Here is a 21319-nt window from a genome sequence, read left to right as displayed (position 1 = left end):
GTGGTGGTGGTGGTGGTGGTGGTGGTGGTGGTGGTGGTGGTGGGGGTGGTGGTGGTGGTGGTGGTGGTGGTGGTGGTGGAGGTGGTGGTGGTGGAGGAGGTGGTGGTGGAGAAGGTGGTGGTGGTGGACGTGGTGGTGGAAATGGTGGTGGTGGTGGAGGTGGTGGTGGTGGAGGAGGTGGTGGTTGTGGTGGTGGTGGTGGAGGTGGTTGTGGTGGTGGAGGAGGTGGTGGTGGTGGTGGCGGTTGTGGAGGACGTGGTGGTGGTGGAGGTTGTGGTGGTGTATGTGGAGGTAGAGGAGGTGGTGGTGGTGGTGGTGTGGTGGTGGTGCAATGATTGTTGTTATAGTATTTCTAGTCTTTGTGTCGATATGTAATATTCTGAATGCTTTGTGCTTCAATGATGGCTGCATCAATTTTAGGAAGAAGTTGTATGATTGATTTCCACTGCTTAAGGTAAAGTTCTATTCCGATGATACGTGCGGTGTGATTTATGAAACGTCTCAAATCCACTTAGATTTCACTATCTCTGTTGCAGACAGTAATATATACGTTTTGCTGTATAACGAACTGCTTCATATAGTGACAGGCAGTCTGGTTTTCATTCACTTTAATTTCATAATCTACGTGTGTAGTTGAATTCTTAGTCGCAAACGCTAAAGCGAAAGGCAAGGTAAATATAACAATAAGCATAATCGTGCATAAGATGATTACTTTTTGTCGTTTGATGATGACATTTGAATGGCGAGAGTTTTCCATACTGTAAGCTTTGACGTCTAAAGTCAGACTGATTTGACAAACTAAAAGCGTGCTCTAATATACACGTTTCGAAGGGACACATTTTCAAAACAAGGCTAACGTAAAAAGGGGAGTGAAAGGTAAGTTTTATTTACCGTCGCTTGGTGAAACAATTAACATAAGCTCTATAGAGCTTTTTTGCGACCCTAATTAAGAACAGTTAAAACCAATTATACCTCACCCCCAGCAATTTGCTGGTACCCATTTACAGCTGGGTCGACTGAGGCAATCGTAATAAAGTGCCTTGCTCAAGGACACACCGCAATGGGAGTAGCCAGGATTCGAACCAGGGGCCTTCACCTCTGTAGGAAAGCGTCTTAGCCCTCTCGACCAATGCGTCCAAATTTCGCGTCCATGATTTCATTGGCTAGTTAAAAATAGACATTTCAGCATGGAAATGACAAGTTTTAACATGTAAGCTAGCCTTCCTTTGAGAATTAAACCAATCAGAATGCGTCATATCACTAGCCAATGAGAGCATTGCTATAGCCTTTACTGACTAATCAGAACGCTGCTCTGACTCCATTTATTTTACTTTACCCTGTGAATTCGTTCATTGTCATTTTTGATCTCAAAGTGTATGGATCAGGTAAGCTTACTTTGGCGCATTTTACGCGTGAGTGACCCCATATACTTTTAGTGCAAACAATGAAATAGTACTAGTCAAAACCTTTCGTAGGATACCAAACACGGTATAGTCGGTTGAGTAATTAAGGAGAAAATCGATATTTTACGCATGAGTGATTTCATTTCCGGTTGTATGCTACCAACACTTAGGTCTCGTCAAGCGTTTTGGTCTGACACCAAGATCATTAAAATCGGTCCACAAACTACATTTTGAAAATTTTGGTTGCGAAATTGGAATTTACCGCTCAAAAACGTTTTCAGTGACGTTACTTCAATCTTTAAACGCCAGTATCTTGGGAACGGATCCAGACAGAGGTAAATATCTATACATTTTCTGAACCTATGCGACGAGATCTGTCCAATGCTACCTGTTTCAAGAGTTTATTGCAAAGTTTAAGAAAGAAGGTTTAAAAATCGCTGTTACGTCATAACTCGATAACGGTTGAAAATCGAATCGAGAATGGGGGATGTAAATGAAAGATTTTTATGAATTCTATCACATGAAATTAACATCTCAGAATTGATGAATAGAAAATGTGTCACGAAATAGGGAAAAACTGATTGTTCAATGTTAACAGTATTTCTGTTCATTGAAAATCTTGACGATTTCCTAGAATGGTCGAAATAGGCTTTCTAGAACCAAAGACAGCATCCTAAAGGACTATAAAAGTTTTATAACGCAAAATATTCGTTTCTATAAGTTTCTCCTAAAAGTCATAAAATTGACCGAAATTTAATCCGCTTTTACAGTTTTCAAAGTATTACTGTCAACATCGGCCAGTTCTCTTTCATACATTATCTTAAGCCGATCTCAAGTCAAAAAATATTAATACTTAACATCCGCTGAAGGTTGAATTTTATGTATGGTCTTGCAAAATTCTGCACAAACTTAGGTACCAAGAGTGGCACACACGTGTTGGTTCATTTCAGCGCGAGATATCGAGGAGTAGATAATATCTTAACTTATAATCTCATTTTACGAATAGAATATCAATTATTCTCATATCGTTTTAATGCTCTATTTCAATGATTAATCAAGCCAAAGACAGTACGTTATTATATCATTATTAAACACTTTCTCTCAAATGGTTCCTTTTTATACAAAAAAGAGGTTAAAGTGTTCTATTTTATGCATGAGTGGTTTCACTTGAGGTTTAAGTTTAGTGCCTTATAGTACTTATCGAGACCATTGGTTAGATACCCTACATGCCTAGCTTTTGTTCAATAATGAAGGAGTTAGCAGGGTCTTAACGCTTGAGTGATTTTGGCTTATTATTCGGTTCCTTTTGGAAATACAATGATCAAAGTATGCATTTTACGACTCCTCTTGTAAAGACCTTTCAATTGGTACCTTACTTGACCAGGTCCGAGTCTAGGAACGCGCAGAAAATGTGAATTTTACGCGTGATTGATTTCACTTCCGGCTTGAGTGTACCAACTTATAGTACTAGTCGGGACCTTCGGTTAGATACCCAACATGCCTAGGTTATCTTTAATAATAAAGGCGTGAAGCCGGGTGTTTCCAGATGAATGATTCTGGTTTTAACCTCAATATCTGGAAAACGGATAGAGATAGACCCATAATTGTACACATTTTCTGAACCTACTCGAAAAGATCGGTCTAATGGTACCGGTCCCGAGCCTGTACGATGACTTTGAAATTGAATGACTTCATTTCCGGTTGGCACCTAGTTTATGGTAAAGTGCACCCTATAGGCTTTTCAAAAATGTCAGATACCCAAAATGTAAAAATGGACCCTAAAACGTCTTATTTTGATGATTTTTAGCAACCTTCTTAAAAAGTCCTTTACTGGTTCTAAAACTCTGGATGGTCATTAAAAATGTTGGCAATTGTTTAAGAAAAATGTTCTTTAACATCATATCATTGATGGTATGAAAGAGGCACTTCGGTCCATATGTGACCCAGACCTGATGTCGCCTCCCTTCCCGTACCCAGTATACGGATTAACTTGGACAGATCAATAGCCGTTTGTTAATGCATCCGTCCATAAATCAACAGACGCTTGACATTGTGGCGACTTTAAAAGGATTAACTTTGACAGTTGAATACGCTATTGTTCACGTATCCGCTCTTAAATAAATACACGCCAGACATTGTGGCGACTTTAAAGTGATTAACTTTGACATGTTTACTTTATATTGTCCGCCTATCAGGCCTTAAATCAACACACGCTAGACGTTCTGACCCTGATCACGTTTGATTCACTCAAGATCTTAACTAAATATAGCTTATGAAGTCATTATGAAAAATAGGTCCGAGCATGCGCATTTAGGAATAATACGCTTATAATTGGAGTCATTTGGTCAGTAGACGCCAAGGAGGAAACATCGTAAGCAAAATGTAGTCTTTATTTTCAGTTAACGTTACTTCTAACGTAGCTGTCTTAAATAAAGCTTAATGTTTTAAATTAAAATATAATGAATATTTTGCTTATCATTAATAAGCTCTTTGTTTACCATACAATGTATATTACGTTATAGATAAATCTATATGTTCAAATATAATTAATATTTATTTGATTTTCTTGAAATATTTTGTTTTCATGTTATCTCTCCGTCTAGGGCTGAGCACCTGACTCTCAATGTGCGCGATCACGCCTTAGATAGGTATATAAGTCAGCTCTATATACTTCCGGGAGATATAAATAGCAGAGTGAAGTCATTCTTAAAATAGAAAGATGATATCATTCTAAACATAAAATTCAAAATGGCCGCCGCGCATGTGCAGTGAATTCATTTCTTATATGCAAATGAGTTACTATATATAGTAACTGGGTCATCCAAGATGGCGCCCGTTTGTTTACACACAAAGAGGCCCCTATACTTCTGTTAAACTTGAGTATTGTACATGTGTGTAAATATAACACATGGACAATGAAAGTAATATTCGCATTAAAACATACATTTGCAGTTTACTCTTTTTTCACATAAGTCACTTAAAAGTAATGGGCAAATATGAAAACATATTATTCGGCTGCAGTTATTGTATCACTGATAATTAACTAAAATTCATTTATTCAAGTCTTCATTCAAAGGGAGAGCTTCATTTCATTGTTTTATTCTACGATTGTTTCAAATATTATTAACGCCATTCTTAGATATACAAGTCCACTGGGTCGGGTGTAAATTTCATGTTTCTTGCGTGTAAGTATCATAATATTGTTGTTATTAATTTCTTATCTTATCTTTTTGTAATGATTGCATATAATTATGTATGATAAAGTCAAATAACGCGTTTGACAAAAAGTTGACCAAATGCTGACATATTTCTGTTTATTACCGTTACTAATTGGATTAGTGTCTGTTTGTCTGACATGCCCCGCGGCAAGGGACAATTATTACGGCTCTTGAGTTAAAATCTAAATTATGGATATGAAGTTATAAATCTTGATAATTCATTTTAACGTTCAAAATCCAAATTCACATTATTGTAAAGTAAAATGCATTTATAGGCCACGGATCCATAACATTTAAAACCTTTTTAAACTGAAAAGACACGTTTTCAAGGAGACCTGAAATACACATGTATTTCGCCCTCAAAAATATTTTAAATATTAAAGGCACTGGCCTACAAATCGTTCGACAACAAGAAAAAAATACTTTTATAGATTTCTGGAAATAAATGCAATATTTCTTAAGAAGGCTTTAAAACCTAATTACTGACAAACTATGTTACGGAAATAACGCTTTACTCAAGGCAAACTGTCCCGATTGTAAAAAGTTTTTATATTTTGAAGTCATAATTCACTTATTCCATTATAGCGCTATAGGTTACGACGACGGGAAAATGTTTTTATTGTCGCGGTGGTCCTGGGCTCGATTTCCGACGCTGTCATTTTTTTTTCTTGATTTGAAATTTTTTTATAATATTTAAGAAACAAAAACTCATCTTCTAATGTTCATAATATGAACAAACTTCAGTTTGAGAGAAGATTATTTTTAGCCAAATGTGAAGGTCAGTGCCTTTAAATACATATTTAAAAAAGTACGCTGAGTAATGGGAATAACATGCTTCCTGAAATTTTTTAAACAAATACCAGATTATCATTCAAAATCACCAATTAGAAGATATAACAATGTTATGTGTATCAGCAAAGAGTTATAAATTACTTCTTTAGTATCAGATAATAAACATGTACGTCGATCTAATTCCGTCTTTGTCAAATTAAATTAAAAGTGTTATTTTAATTGACATGTTTGAATAAAAATATTTAAATTTTAAGAAAATATTTTTTTAATTAATTAACTTTTAATTTATGATTCACATAGATTAAATTCATATCTAAAAGTTACGCTGAGTAATGGGAATAACCTTCCCGGCTCTTAATTTTGAAACAAAAACCCGATTATCAGTCAAAATGACGAATTTGAAGGACATACTGCAAAAAGCCTCGGGCAAGATTTAAACTCCGCTTGTGTAAAAAGTTTTATTCCATGTCGTTACAATACCCATAATTAACAAAACCAGTGTATAGGCAAGATTATCAAGATAAGAGAGATGAACAAAAATCGATACTCGCGTTAAAATGGTATAAAAGGAAACAACCAAATATAACCAGTCTGGCTTAAAAATCAAGGGACAATACTCTTCAAAACACGGTCTCATTTCTGGATATGAATGCAAAACGGGACAGGTGTATTCAAATCACTCCGTCTGCATAAAATGTCGCGGCTATAAAACTCGTTAGTACTCGCCGCGACATTTTATGAGACCGTTGTTGAAGAACAAAAAGTCGCGGCTTAAATTTTTTAAATGTCGCAGATTTTTTTTCTGTTACTCGACTTTTTTTTAGACAAACGAGGGATAAAATGTAGAGTCAAACTATGGGCGCTACCGGCCACCGGAGTCGTAATGTTCCTTCTGTTTCCAACAACTGTTATAAAATATCGCGGTTTATACGTTCCCCGCGACATTTTGTACGATCTCGACAAAAAATCTCGCGGATTTGTGAGGTGATCGCGACATTTTATGCTCAAACGATCAAATTTTGTCGCGGGTTTAAAATGGCCGCAACCGGCCACCATAATTCCTTGATTTCGTAAATCTTAAGTCTTGACTGCTTTACAGATTAAGACATGTTCTATTTCGTAAGTTTTGCCTTACGTACCACCCACGTTGACAAGCAACACATTGGTAAATAATTAGTTGATAAGAGGCAAGTGAAAGAAATTCCAGAAACAGTTGCCAAAAAAATAAACGCAAATTTGAATATAAAATGGCTTCTTATGTATAATGGAAAAAGGATGACACTGAAAAGTTAAATGATTTGAGCCGCGCCAAGAGAAAACCAAGATAGTGCGTTTCCGACCAGCACCCGCGCAGTCTGGTACATGCTGTTCGCTAACGGTTTCTCTAATTGCAATAGACTTTGAAAGCAAACATCATTGATCCTGACCAGACTGCGCGGATGCAAAGGCTGGTCGCAAAGCCACTATGTTGGTTTTCTCATGGCGCGGCTCATTTGTGTCATGTGTAATCAAACCCATGGGACATAAAAAGGTGAATATTATTTTTATTATTAATAGTTAATTCTCTCAGAACCTGATGCACTATGTTTACTAGGTAAATCTCTGTGATTTATATGGGAATGGAATACTGTCTGTATGTAAAGAAATGTACATCTTTGAGATAATTAGTGCTGTACAACAAAAACCTACCGCCTGTAGAGGGCTTTAGGAGAGGACGACAACCGTAAACTGACATAGCTTTCTGTCCAATTCCTAACTAATGTTCTTTAAATATTTCATATACTTCTGAAATAAGATATGTTTAAATTAAATTTATTTAAAAGGCACAATTTCATTTCTAAAAATGTCCAAGTAGCTGTCTCGACAACATGCGTTAAACCTACTGGTATATGCTTCATGTGTTAAAACCCATTGTTGTTGTTTCTAAAAACATTATTTTTCACAAACGAAACAATGAGGTTTAATATCCAAAGTTTACCAAGTGTTTACTTAAATATTTACCAGCATATCGTCTATTGTCTTAAATGAGTTCAATATTTCAGGTATAACTTAAAGCATAAAATGATTATGCTAATGCCATAGAAAGTCGTAGCTGTTATACTACAGACCATATTTTACCTGTTGTTTGTTTTCTATTAAATTTATTCATGTACAATGCTAGCCTTACAAAGAGAAGTTTATTGAGTTTGAATATAAATATTCTGATGTATTTCTTATTATATATACAATTTCAAAATGAAGAAAAATGATCGAAATTTATTGAAATAAATATTATAGAGTTTAAATTTTCTTATAGACTTTATCAACTTCAAACAGCAGTCTAAATACATCAGGAGATGGTGGCAAAGACATATTTTAAAAAATTAAAGTACTACAACGTTTAAAATTGTTTCGCTATGAGCAATAAATGCCGAACATTGTACTTCGCATTTTACTATTGTGAAACTAAAGAATGTTGTAAATCCCTTCGCATAGAATACGATAATTTCTAGTACTTTTACGTATGTTTTTATACACTAAATGAATAAAAAAAAAAACTTTCAAAATTTAGTCCGCGGACAGACGAATGGGGGAATTTAACAAATGCAAGATATCTAGAAAAGTTAACTAGCAATTACTTAAATAACATGGAAAACTTTTCTTTATATAAATGTCCAAAGTAACAAATGTTGATATGTTTATTCAAATAAATTGCAATAAATGTGTAAGTATACTCACCAAGCACGGCTACAAAGACAGCGCAGCATAGAACGGCTTTCATTGTGATAGTGGTTAGTCTTGTACACTGGTCAATGGTAGAGATGGTCACTCTTATAAAGGAAAGATATCGTGTAGCTGTTGTATAATACCTGGACACAAGTCCACGAATTAGCATGATAAGATGACCATATTTAGAAAAATGATACTTCATACTTTAAGACACGTGTTCATGGCTTTTGGTCACTGTTTGGTGTAAATAAAGTATGGTGAAAAGTTTATATAACAAATTACAAGCGATAAGGCAGAATAGTATTCTTAATATTTTCTAATTTATATTATGATGAGGACTTTTGTAATTTTAACTGATTTCATACACAGACGAAAGCGTTATCTTTTCAAATGAGTATTTCAAACTCAAATATTTCGAAAAAAAGTAAGAAAGTAACCGTGAATTAAAGCAGTGCATCATGTTGACTCTGCTTATTTGTAAATGGTCATTTTCTTTCAGTATGACCATTATAGAAACACTTTAACATATACACTGCTGGAAAAATGTAAATACAGCATGTGCAGTAAAAATATACAGTATGCTTTGAAACAGTCTACTTAGTTCGGATATCATGCATATATTAGGGTCATTTCCTGGGATTTTTTTCCTGTGGAAAGACATTTGTTTTTCTATTTTACATTCTAACACGATCCGATTCAGGCAGAAAACAGTGAATTATTATGGCTGTGACTAAATACAGAGTTGCTGCACCTGTGATATATTACAGACTCCGGTATATACCGGATTAAGTAAATTTGAATGAAAACATCTTAAATGTATCTATTTTGTAACCATGGTGATACTAACCCTAACCTCTAGTCAGTATATTATGGATTTGATACACTAAATGCGTGCGGATATGCAAAAAATGAGTAATTTTGCCGTGCGCTCCAATGGATAATAATTCCGCGCCTACGCAGAACGGCTGCACCAACTCTGCAATGAGAAACATTCAATTATTATACAATAAATCACTGTTCCACTGTTCTGACGTCACAATTATTACGTCATGGCGTCAAACGGCATAGCGGCGCGCTGGAAAAGAAACCGATTGAAAACGGGCAAATATTATATGAATGTCGTCAAGGGTGTGCTTAAAATCCTTGGTAACGTGTTAGAATTGAAATAATATATCTCATTTAGTGATTTGATCCTGAATAAATCATTGTTTGTCGTTAAGATGTGAATTATTATATCACTACAAATCACTAAATAAAATATATTATTTCTTAAATATGCCTTCTCTAATATAAATTAATTGCAGAGATAGATCATTAAGAAATGCCACCATGTATTTAAGCTATAGACCGGATAAATGAATGACCAGTTAGAAAACGAGAATCAGAAAGTCAAGCAAAACTACATAGCCTTAGGAGTAAAACATGTACATACATAAGCTGTGCAGGGAAAGAGAAATATTAGTAGGGTTAAAAACAGGATAAAAAATGAGTATACATAGTAATTATGGTTGGAAAATCGATCCCAGATGCAGCCAGTGCTGATGTGAATCCGAAGATTGTTTCAGCACTGACTACATGAGATAGAAAGATATTTCACTCTACCACAGTTCTGTGTAAGAATGAGTACTTGTAGTAGTCAGCTGTGGTAGAAGGTATTTGCAGAGCTAAGTGATGGTAATGTCTAAATTGTCTAGTGATTGGAACGAGATCTATCGTGTAGGATCGACATCAACATGATTATGAACCATTTTATAAAATAAAACCAATCTATCATATTTCCTTCTGGACTGGAGGGAATTCCAACTTAAATTTGTTAGGATATTAGGAAGTTAGGATATTTGTGACTGTGTCCGGGGTCTTGCTGTAACTATTTACTACAAATCTCACAGCTTGCCTCTGAATGTTTTCTATTTTATCTACATCCTTCTCATGGTAAGAGTCCCTGTCGAAACACTGAATACTATAACGTTGGTCTATTAATGGTGTTAAAGGCAGTCGTTTTGTTTCTACTCTTAGCAGAATGTATATTACATTTTAAGAAACCAAGACCTTGACATGCTTTACCAGATATTTTGTTTATATGAGGGAATCAAGATAAGGTAGATGTTACTTCTACACCTAGGTAGGTAGCTTGACTGACAACAGACAGAGGCTGACCATATAAGGTATAGACATTATTTATTGGTTTTCTGGATCTAGAAACATGCATAATATGACATTTACTCATGTTAAAGGACATCTTCCATCTCTACTCTCATAATGACAGACTGTTAAGGTCCTGATGCTGAGCTGAGTCTACCTGTGACTTAATCTCAGTGTTGTTATATGTTTTGGTCCTTCGGGATCATTGACTTCAATCATTTAGATTTGAAGATCGAATACTGCTTAAGTCGGTGCTAGAGGGCGTGGGCAGTGTTGCATTTTCCATTACTGCTCAGGAACAGACTCAATCAAACCGAGTCTGCAATTTTCACTGTTTGCATTGTTCTCGGTGCTTCCGAGGGATCTACTTTTCAGATATTTGCTTCACAACAGCGGGTGTTAAGTGCTGTGTGGCGGCCGTAAAAAGTCGCCCCGACTTCATCTTAGTGTTGTTATATTTTCTGGTCCTTCGGGAGTATTGATTTCAATCATTTAGATTTGAAGATTGAATACTGCTTAAGCCGGTGCTAAGGGGCGTGGGCAGTGTTGCATTTTCCATTACTGCTCATGAACAGACTCAGTCAAACCGAGTCTGCAATTTTCACTGTTTGCATTGTTCTCGGTGCTTCCGAGGGATCTACTGTTCAGATTATATTAATTTTTCTGTAGATAACACAGTCATCTGAAAAAAGGCACATATTGGAAGATACAGAACCCGGTAGGTCATTTATGTATAGCAGGAATAGTAGAGGCCCAATGACGGAGCTCTGATATAACAGGAGCCAAGCCAGATGTTGCCCCATCTACCATCACCCTTTGTGTTCTATGTCCTAGGAAAGCTTTGATCCAGGAATGTGTAGAGCCCCTGATGCCATAATGATCTAATTTTAATAAGAGCAGGTGTAATGAAGTATTTCGACCCCCAAAGAATAATGACCTCCCCGGTCATTATTCTATAGAAAAAGTGACCCCCCCCCCCCCACCCCCGGTCACAGTATTATGACCTCCAGATCATAGTACTATGACTCCCCCACGTGAAGTAAACTGAACCTCACGAAGAATATTGACTCCCATAAAAAAACGACCCCAGGTCATTTGGTCAAATTTAGTGATAACTCATGTATCTAAGGCCTAATTGCTGCATTTTATGCCCCCACTCGGGGTAGTGGAGCATATAGATTTACCCTTGTCCGTCCGTCCTTCTGTTTGACCATTAGCCCCAGATACCATCACTTGACACAGAAATCAGAGCATTCCCCAACGGGAAAAGGGATTCTATTTCTAGACGCTGTATCTTGGTGTATACATTTTTTTCAGGAAAATAACAATTCACAATACGTTCACAAAACACACCAGTGTCAATCGGTATGAAGTAATTCTTCAGAAGAAAACTGCACAAGAAACTGCTAGCATAGAACTTAGTATTAATAGAAGTTGCAATACTTAGCAGTGGCAGTAAAGTACGGTAGCGGCAACAATAGAAAGTAGTAGTAGTAGTAGTAGTTGTAGTGGCAGTGGTAGTGGTAGTGGCAGTTGCAGCAGCAGCAGCAGCAGCAGAGGAATAAGTGACAACAACAACAGCAGCAGGAGAAGAAGAGGTAGATGTACAAGACGTATTAGTGGAAGCAAGTATAGTAGTATCAGTGATAGCAGCTGTAGTAGTAGCAGTAGAAGTAGTAGTAGTAGTAGAAGAAGAATAAGAAGTACATGTAGTAATAGCAATAGAAGTAGCGGCACCAGTAGTAGTAGTACAATCAAAATGTTAACTATTGGCAAAAGAAAGTATTAGAGTTGTAGATCTAGTAAAATTGTCCGTTAGGTTTGGTGGGGATCACTTTTTAATATTATCGTCGAAAGTCTTTTTAGGAGCCGGTGTTTTACACGGAAAGAGTAATTTTTTTTAAATAGAATAATGTCCAGGAATCGATATTGTATTCGAGTTCGAATGTAATAATTTCAGCAGTGAGTATTTTACATGGAAGGAGTCACTTTTTCTATAGAATAATAATCGGGGTCGTTATTCTATGAGGTTCGAAGGGAGTCATCTTTAGGGAGTCAGTATTTTACTTAGAGGGGTCAGTTTTTCTATAGAATAATGACCGGCGGTCGTTATTCTATAGAGTTTTCAAAAGGAGTCAGTTTTTATAAGGGGAGTCAATATTTTACAGAAAAGGAGTCCCATTTTCTATAGAATAATGACCGGGCCCGGGGGTTGTTATTCTATTGGGGTCGAAATACTTCATTACACCTGCCATGGTGAACTACGTCAAATGCTTTACTAAAGTCCATGATGGCAACATCAACTTGGCTTCGCTGTACTGATTTAACTAAGTCATGAAGAAAGCCCACAAGCTGGGTCTCGCAAGACCGCCGGGCACGAAAACCATGCTGGTTGTCCACCAGGATGTTAAATTTGTCTAAATGATCCAAGATATTACTGACCACAATGTGCTTTAATAGTTTGCAAGCTATACATGTCAATGAGACTGGTCTATAATTTGAAGCTTGAAACTTTTCACCTTTTTTAAATATTGGTGTTACGTAAGCCTCAGACCAATCTGAGGGAACAGTACAGCTGTCAAGAGATTTATTAAACAATATTGTAAAGACTGGAGCTATTTCAGTCACACATTCTGTTAAAATTGTAGGTTTGATTTGGTCTGGACCAGCTGCTTTGTACGGGTTTAGGTTTTCAAGCAATTTCTTAACACCATTTTCATTTACTTTTATTCTGGGCATGCTAGCAAATGGGCTATTTGACCAAGATTAATAAGGTAGGGCTGGGGTCATTTGTAAATACTAAAGAGAACTGTTTATTTAGAATGTCTGATATTTCCTTGGCACTAGATTTCAAGACACCATGTTCTCTCAGATGAGCAACACCACAAGAGTAATTTTTCAAACTTTTAAGAAAACACCAGAAACGTTTGGTTGTGCCATGTTTATGTTCTTCTGAACTACAAACTGTATTATTCATGTGGTCGCGGTATGAATTACGTGTTTTCTTCTGGATAAGAGTTTTAATCTTTTTAACTTTAGAAAACAACGAGCCATTTTATTTTTCTTAATTTTACTTTAAAGTCTATCACGTTACTTCATTAGTTTTTTTTTTTAATTTCAGAGTTCAGCCATGAAAGTTGTTGTCTACCTGAGACAATTTTGCTAGGTACATGACTTGATACTCGCTCATCTAATTTCTGTTTAAAGCCATGCCACAATTCTTGAACACCCAAGATTTGAGGGTGGTTTAGGGTGACAAAGTTAACTTAACCTTTTTTATTCCCCGACGAAAGTCGGAGGGATATAGTTTTGGCGTTGTCCGGCTGTCCTTCCGTCCGTCTTTCCGTCCGTCTGTCCGTCCGGAGCCATATCTAGGAAATGGTTGGGAATATTTATTTAAAACTTCATATACATGTTCACCACTATGAGTTCTTGCAGCCCGTCAAGTTTCAGTCAGATTGCCCAAGTAACAACAGAGTTATGGCCCTTAGAAGTTTCTAGTGTTAACTATATAGGGTACTATAAATATGGCAATTTCTGCATCATAACTTTTGATATATTTGACCTAGAACTATGAAACTTAAACAGAATTTAGATCACCATAATGTGGTTGTGTACACACGATTTCGTTCGGATTTATTTGTAAATTAAGAGTTATTGCCCTTTAATTGTATAAAAATCCACATATTTGTACATAACAAACTTACTATTTGGTAGAATTTCATTAAATTTCTTTCATTCTTTTCCATGAACATTTATTGTAAACATGTGAAGTTGTGTACCCACACCTGGTCATCCCGATACCTTGATCACACCCCTCCCCCTCCCAATCCCCCGACCCCCCCCCCCACCCCCCCAAAAAAAATCATTCCTTATTTTAGATTTTTTTCAAAAAATCTTCATATACATATTCACCACTATGAGGTTATGGGGCCCATCAAGTTTCAGACAGATTGCCCAAGTAACACCAGAGTTATGGCCCTTAGAAGTTTCTAGTGTTAACTATATAGGGTACTATAGATCTATAGAGGTCAAAGGATACAAGAATGAAAACTTTGTCCGGAGCATTTCTTCTTCATGCATGGAGGGATTTTGATATAACTTGGCACAATTGTTCACCATCATGAGATAAAGTGTCATGCGCAGGACCCTTCTTTAGAATTACTTCCCTTTGTTGTATAAATAGCTTATATTGCAACTTTTTCATTACTAGTCGTAGGGAAAAATCGAGACCACTTTTCTGTAATACAACATGCATATTACATCCAATGCTGAGGTGTATTTTAACCTATCTCTACAGGGTAAGGATTTTTGTGTGGACTTACAAAATTTTTTGGATTTTTTTTTTTTTTTTTTTAAGATTAACTTCCCTTAGTTGTTACTATAAATAACTTATACTGTAACTTTTTTATAATTGACCATAGGAACAAACCAAGATCTCTTTTCTGTGGTACAACATAGATGTTACTTTCAAATTTTAGGTGTATTTTAAGGTATCTCTACTTGGTAAGGAGTTTTTTTGTGGACAAAGAAAAACAAAAGAATTACAATAATTACTAAACAACCACAAAGTTAAGATTCCATCTACAAACACAGCTGCTATTTGCTAATTTGCTGCGACGGGCGTATATTGTGACATTCTTGCACTCTTTTTTTTTTAAATGTTCAAACCTTCAACATGTTAAGTTGTGACTGCACAAACCTTGCCCTCAGCCATGTTCAAGATATCTTACCTGTGTTCTCTTAAGGACATTCTGTTCTTTTAAGTTCAAATGTACATGTTAAACAGCAACACCTGGTGCCAAACCACTCAAGGACAATATTTTGTTCCAGTTAAACTTCAAGCTCGCATTTCAATTAACTGCATTTAATTTTAAAAGCTAAGCTTATTACAGTAAGCATATCCCATTCAAAATAAATTCTTTAGTCAGGATCAAAGTATCATACATTTATTATGTACTCTTTAATTAAACATTTGTTTTCTGTTAAATTAATTTTGACTAACGAAATTTTTTGCTTGTTATTAACATCCTTAACTATTTGCCGGATATATTTTTTTGCCATACCTCACCACAAACCCTTTCGGCGGGGGATACCAATTCATCGAATTTGCTTGTTTAATTTCTGACCAATTTGCCTTATCAAATAGTGAAATTTTGTGCTAACTTTTTAGATTAATTCTTGCTAATGATAAAAGGCCAACAAATGGTATGCAATGGTCGCTAAAACCAGGAATAACTTTCACTGTTTCTGCCGAAGTGGGATTGGACAATAGTATGATATCAAGGCAATTACTAGGAGTGTCTGCAATTCTAGTTGGTAAATTTACCAATTGTGTCAGACAGTAAGAATCTATAAAATCCAGGAGTGTATTACATTCTTCGGGATGATGGACACTTGTTATTATTATTATTATTTACCATATTTTTATAGCGCTTTTTCGTCCATAAAATAAACGTTCAAAAGCGCTGAAATGTCTTGTATTTACTGTTTTAGACTCCCAATTTATATCACCTAGATCGAGGTCCCCACCACTGTTGTGCTTTATTTGGTCAGTATAGCAGAGTGTACGTTGAAGTTCATCTATGCACTTGAAATCTTTGTCTGACCTGTTTGCACTACAAACAAGCAAGTCCTTTTTGCCTTTCAGTTTAATATTTGCCCATATAATTTCAGAATCAGACTTTAGTTCTGTCGGAGAGAAACTTTTTCACTTTTTAGATACCAAAATGAAAACGCCATCTCCTGTTCTACCTTTTCTATAATTCCTGGAAACATCATAATCAGGAGGAATACTTCAGTGGTTTTTATTTTAGGATTTAGCCATAATTCTGTTCGTAGGTTTCACAGTGGCTAACATACCGGTAGATAAGAAACCTAAGTTTTTTCTCTTTTACAGACTGACAGTCAATTGACAGTAACAATGTTCAAATGTTGTACATAGCGATATTTATAACTGTTTGGTTGGCTGCTTGAATTTGTACTGTGAGGTTTGCTGATTTATGTGCTGTAGTGGCCTAGTTCTGTGGTATACCACATAATGACTGTATAGATGAGTTGTCAGTACTAACGGATGAAAATGTTCTAAGTCTAGTAGTTTAATGTGATCAGTTAAAAAGAAGAATCTAATTGTGGTACTGCACAATTTGTGTATTGCCATGGTTCATTTAAAAGATCTGCGTGAACTGATACATCGTACCCATGTCTTGACATTCCGTATGAAACAAGGTATCACAGTCCTCATAAAATATGTCTCTGTCCGGATGCCATTTTACCTCTGAATCACAGGTTCCACAAAGATCTATCCTGTCTAGACCTGAGTTTGACTCAGTATCGAAAGCTAACAAAATAAGTATGGAACATAAATATGCGAGTGATCAGACCTGAGCACAGTTCAAAATAAACAGATAACTTATTGTTAGCAAAGGGTTAGCCAACAATACTGCAGAAGCGGTTTAATAATAATACTGCCCTACAAGATGGTAAGTTTTGTTCAATTTTTTAACGGCAGTTTTCCTGTAGGTCTGACACAAGTTTCAAATCTGAACTCCATACAAGCTCAGCACTCATTATATGAAGAATTGCGAGCATAAACCCCACCACACACCCTTTACTTTATTTGTTTATGTCTGACCGACTCAAAATATGCTTCAGTCTTGTTGCACCGATTATAGTCCGGTTTGGTGGCAATTAATCGTTGACGATTTTATCATTTTAATTCTATATTTCGGCATTGTGTTGTACTAAACGACCCATGTTTAAACAAACTACTCAATTTACAATGACATAAGCCATAGTGTTCAACGGGTGCGAACGCATTCCTTTTTTCAGCAAAGTTTGAAAATTTATTCCATAAACATACCTTTTGGTGCCATTTTAATATAGTTTTCTGTACTTTTCGGCTCACTTCGATCGCTCGCCAGCTTTCATGCATTTACTGCGTACAGTATTAAGTACAGATAGTCTGCATTCAAAACAGCTATTACTTTACAAAGACCAGCGAATTTTAAATTGCAGTATAAGTTTACTATGGCATGGCGATGATATGTCGTCACCCGGTCTTTTGCAGGAAGATTACAGTCTGAATTATATGAAAGCAGATTGTCTGACAGTTGTGAATCTGTGCTAAAACAGTGTATCCGGGTTATATACCAGAATATGAACGTCTTTTTTAGAATTAACATGAATATTTCCCGTTTCAGTTACATATACATCAGTATATAGCGTGAGTTCTCAGCAAGTTTTTTTGAGAACATTATCCTCGGTACCAAGGTCATGGCATATGAGTGGCTATCATCACTATCCCTATACATATATCAATAATGTTTTATTTATGATTATCTGCCAGCCTTTGTCCAGAACCTGGAGCGCGAAAGTATGTTTGAAAAGTGTACGTGAATACGAATCAAATGGTCGCATTGCTTTTGTGTTTGTTTGTTTGTCTGAGCTAATTTTAGGGAATTGTTTTGTAGTTTAGGTCATTTGAAGTGACACAACGTTGTTATGAGATGCTTCCGTAAACCAGTCAGATGAGGTAAAGGTAAATTTCATTTACCGTCGCTTTGTGAAACTATTAACATAAGCTCTGTAGAGCTTTTGAGCGACCCTATTTTAAGAACAGTTACAACCAATTATACCTTACCCCCAGCAATTTGCGGGTACCCATTTACAGCTGGGTCGACTGAGGCAATTTTGTGATAAAGTGCCTTGCCCAAGGTTTTAACTGTTCTCTATAGAGCTTATGTTAATTGTTTCACCAAGCGACGGTAAATAAAACTTACCTTTACCTTTTACCTAACTGGCAGGAACTTGGGAAAGGTCTTCCCCCACCGTCGCATTTTCATTTTAATACCCTCATGACCAAAAAGAACTCCACCATGAAATTGCTCCTGTACTTGCCCATATATACAGGTTATCTCTGGAATCTGGCCTAGTACCCAGTGATTGGAAAAAAGCCACCGTAGCCCCCGTATTTAAAAAAGGTCCCAAGTCTAAACCTAGTAACTATCGCCCAATTTCCCTAACTTGCATTGCTTCCAAACTCCTTGAACACATTGTTGTTTCCAATCTTATGACCTATTTTGACAAGCATAAGCTACTTAGCCAGTTCCAGCACGGCTTTAGATCAGGTCACAGTTGTGAGACTCAGCTCATTAATTTCACTCAGGAACTTTACAATAACACTGAACAGGGTCAACAAACAGATGTTATTGTCATGGACTTCTCCAAGGCGTTTGACAAGGTCGATCACATTAGACTAATTTATAAACTACAAAGCCTTGGTGTCAACCCACAAATTACCAAATGGGTCAAATCTTTCCTGTCCAACCGCTCCCAGAAAGTCGCTGTTGATGGTCATTTTTCCAGTGAACTTCCTGTACTGTCTGGAGTTCCCCAGGGGTCTGTTCTTGGGCCATGTCTCTTCCTGGTATATATCAATGACTTACCAGATTCCGTCAAATGTAACGCAAGAATGTTTGCAGATGACACCATAATATACCTTACCATCAACTCCATTTCAGATAGTATATCTCTGCAACAAGACCTGATTAGCTTAGAAACCTGGGAGAAGACATGGTCCATGGAGTTCAACCCGGACAAGTGTGAAGTCCTTAGAATTTTTAGAAAGAAAAATCCTGTAGTCTACCCCTACAAACTTCACAACATAGAGTTAAAAACTTGTGAGGCAGCTAAATACTTAGGCATAACCATTTCCAAAGATCTAAACTGGTCCAAACACATTGACAGTATCACTTCCAAAGCAACTTCCACTCTTCGCTTCATACAACGAAATGTCAAAACTGATAATAAAAAGGTCAAAATTGCTGCCTATAACACCTATGTCCGCCCTCAACTTGAGTACTGTTCAAGCGTCTGGCATCCTTGGCAAAAAACCCTCACTAGCAAAGTCGAAAATGTCCAAGGTCAGCTGCTAGGTACGTCATGTATGACTACAGTTACACCAGTAGTGTTACACAAATGCTGAAAACCTTAGAATGGAATACACTCCAATATAGAAGGTTACACAATTCATTAGTAATGTTTTATAAAATAAGGACCCAGACAGTTGCAGTCGACCAATCTCATCTTATTCCAACTAGAAACCTAAATTACTTAATCCCCATGTCTCACACTCAGTACTTTTCTAACTCCTACTTCCCTAGGACCATCCGACTCTGGAACTCCCTACCAACTCATGTTAAATCTAGCCCCAGTCTCAGTATCTTTAGAGAGAGGCTGGCGGTGATCAGTATGTAATTCTGTTGCCTCTGTCCCATTTTAACTGTAGCATACTGTCTTTTTTAGCTTTTATTCTTTTAACATTGTAACATATCAGTTCTTTAACAACTGTTTCTCTGACAGCGCCGCCCAGTGATAGTCGGAAATCGACGGTTGGGTGAAAGATGTAGATGTGAAAGATGTAGACCACATCGATAATATGCAGTACTATTCGTCCATGTATCGAACAAAGATCATTTCCGGTAGATAAACAATTGCCACAATGGTTATTATTAATTTTGATTAATTTCCGTTTCAGGAAAAGAAAAATAATGCACATCGATTATTCCTACTTTCGTTATCTTTCTGGTAACACTTACTTACTTATAAAGCTTGAGAAATGGCTCGAGTAAGCGGTAATGTTAATAAAGTGTCACAGTATATGAACTGTTGATTTTCGGATACATTTAATAAATGTAAAGAATTGTCTTGGCAGGATGCAATGTCCATACTAATTGTGCTCAGTCTGAGCTTTAAGCCAAACATGTGTAACTGTATTATTTGGATATAGATCTACATGCCAGAATTTTCGTTTTCAGACCGCATGATAACTTTTGACTGTCGCTGTCCCATCGCGTGCAAACTTATTCTGCATATTTCCATTAGGAATTCCCCAATGAAATGGGATAGTTTTCTGGTACATCTACTATATGTTTGTAATTATTACAGACTGAGATTTCTGATAATTAATTTATGTTGACATTATTAAAAGCATAAAATTGCCTCGCTGACATTTTTTGAATGTATATTTTGTGTTTTGTTTCTGCTATTAAGTGTCATCGGAAGTCCGTTGTGTATTGACAGTGCTCGTGCTGCCAATCAACATTATCGCCAAATTGCGATTATTTTATTAAAGTGTCGATTAAAACACACATTTTGGCGATAGAAAATGGCGATTAATTTATAAAAATGCTACAAAAAAGAAAACTTAATAGATTGCAAAAAAATTGTCCTTAAACTGTTGGAACATACGTAGTTTTATGGACAAAAGCGTGCAAAGTCGGTATCAGGAAGCTATTTGCCCAGAGGCATAATTACCCCTTCTAAACGGTGACACGCTAATTGATTTGTTTATCGCCAACATACATACGAGGTATACTTCACTAATTGATCTGCATGTGTGCACTATTGATCGTATAGAAGTTTAAAGCAACTATTATCATCGCTTTATCCTTGATCATGTAATCGCCATTAATTACCAAACAAACAAATTAATTAAACATAATTCCTTCAGATGCGGAATTCCTATATCTGACTCGAGACTTTTAAACGGCAAACAACAAGTGCGTTTTGCATTCCGTCTGTCCGCGGACAAGTACACATTAACAGTAGGGATTTACATTACATTAGCTTACACATTCTTTTTTGACCTTTAGAAAGTATCTTACCTTGACTGGCTCAGTAATTTCCTTAATTCTACTTAGTTTTACTCGTATTTTTCAAAACCAAGACTTTAGAAACATAATATTATCACTGACACTTTCTGTGACTTAAATAACGTAACTTAGATTTACCCAAATTTTTGACACCTGCCATCAGAAACTGGGTTTAACCTGTTTGACAACTGTTTCTTTTAATGTGTGCCGACACCAGCAGATCAACGAAGACACCAGCAGATCAAAGAAGACCTGTATTCCATGTGATGTCACTGCTATTGACATGTATTGACATGTATTTAATTCAGAACCAGCATCAATACACACACCTGTTATTTAAAGTGACTGTGACTTTGAGTGCATTATAGCACTGGGAGTTGATTTATTTTTGGCTGATATG

General features: G+C 36.4%; 1 protein-coding gene across 4 annotated transcripts in view; it reads left to right on the top strand.

The window, feature by feature from the left end:
• The first annotated feature begins 19713 nt into the window (after positions 1-19713).
• Positions 19714-21319, top strand: part of LOC123566509 (mitogen-activated protein kinase 4-like) — a 44188-nt gene continuing 42582 nt past the window's right edge. For 2 of the 4 annotated variants that reach the window (XR_008372031.1, XM_045360674.2), the window contains exon 1: positions 19714-19769. The gene's annotated coding sequence lies outside the window, so the exon portion shown is untranslated. Of the gene's footprint in view, positions 19853-21319 lie in introns of all 4 variants that reach the window. The other 2 variants (XM_045360676.2, XM_045360675.2) reach the window with 2 other exon arrangements.

The sequence above is a fragment of the Mercenaria mercenaria genome, chromosome 8, assembly GCF_021730395.1.
Source record: "Mercenaria mercenaria strain notata chromosome 8, MADL_Memer_1, whole genome shotgun sequence".
NCBI lineage: Eukaryota > Metazoa > Mollusca > Bivalvia > Venerida > Veneridae > Mercenaria > Mercenaria mercenaria.
The sequence above is the reverse complement of the archived record's forward strand: the minus strand, read 5'-3'. Positions and strand labels throughout refer to the sequence as shown.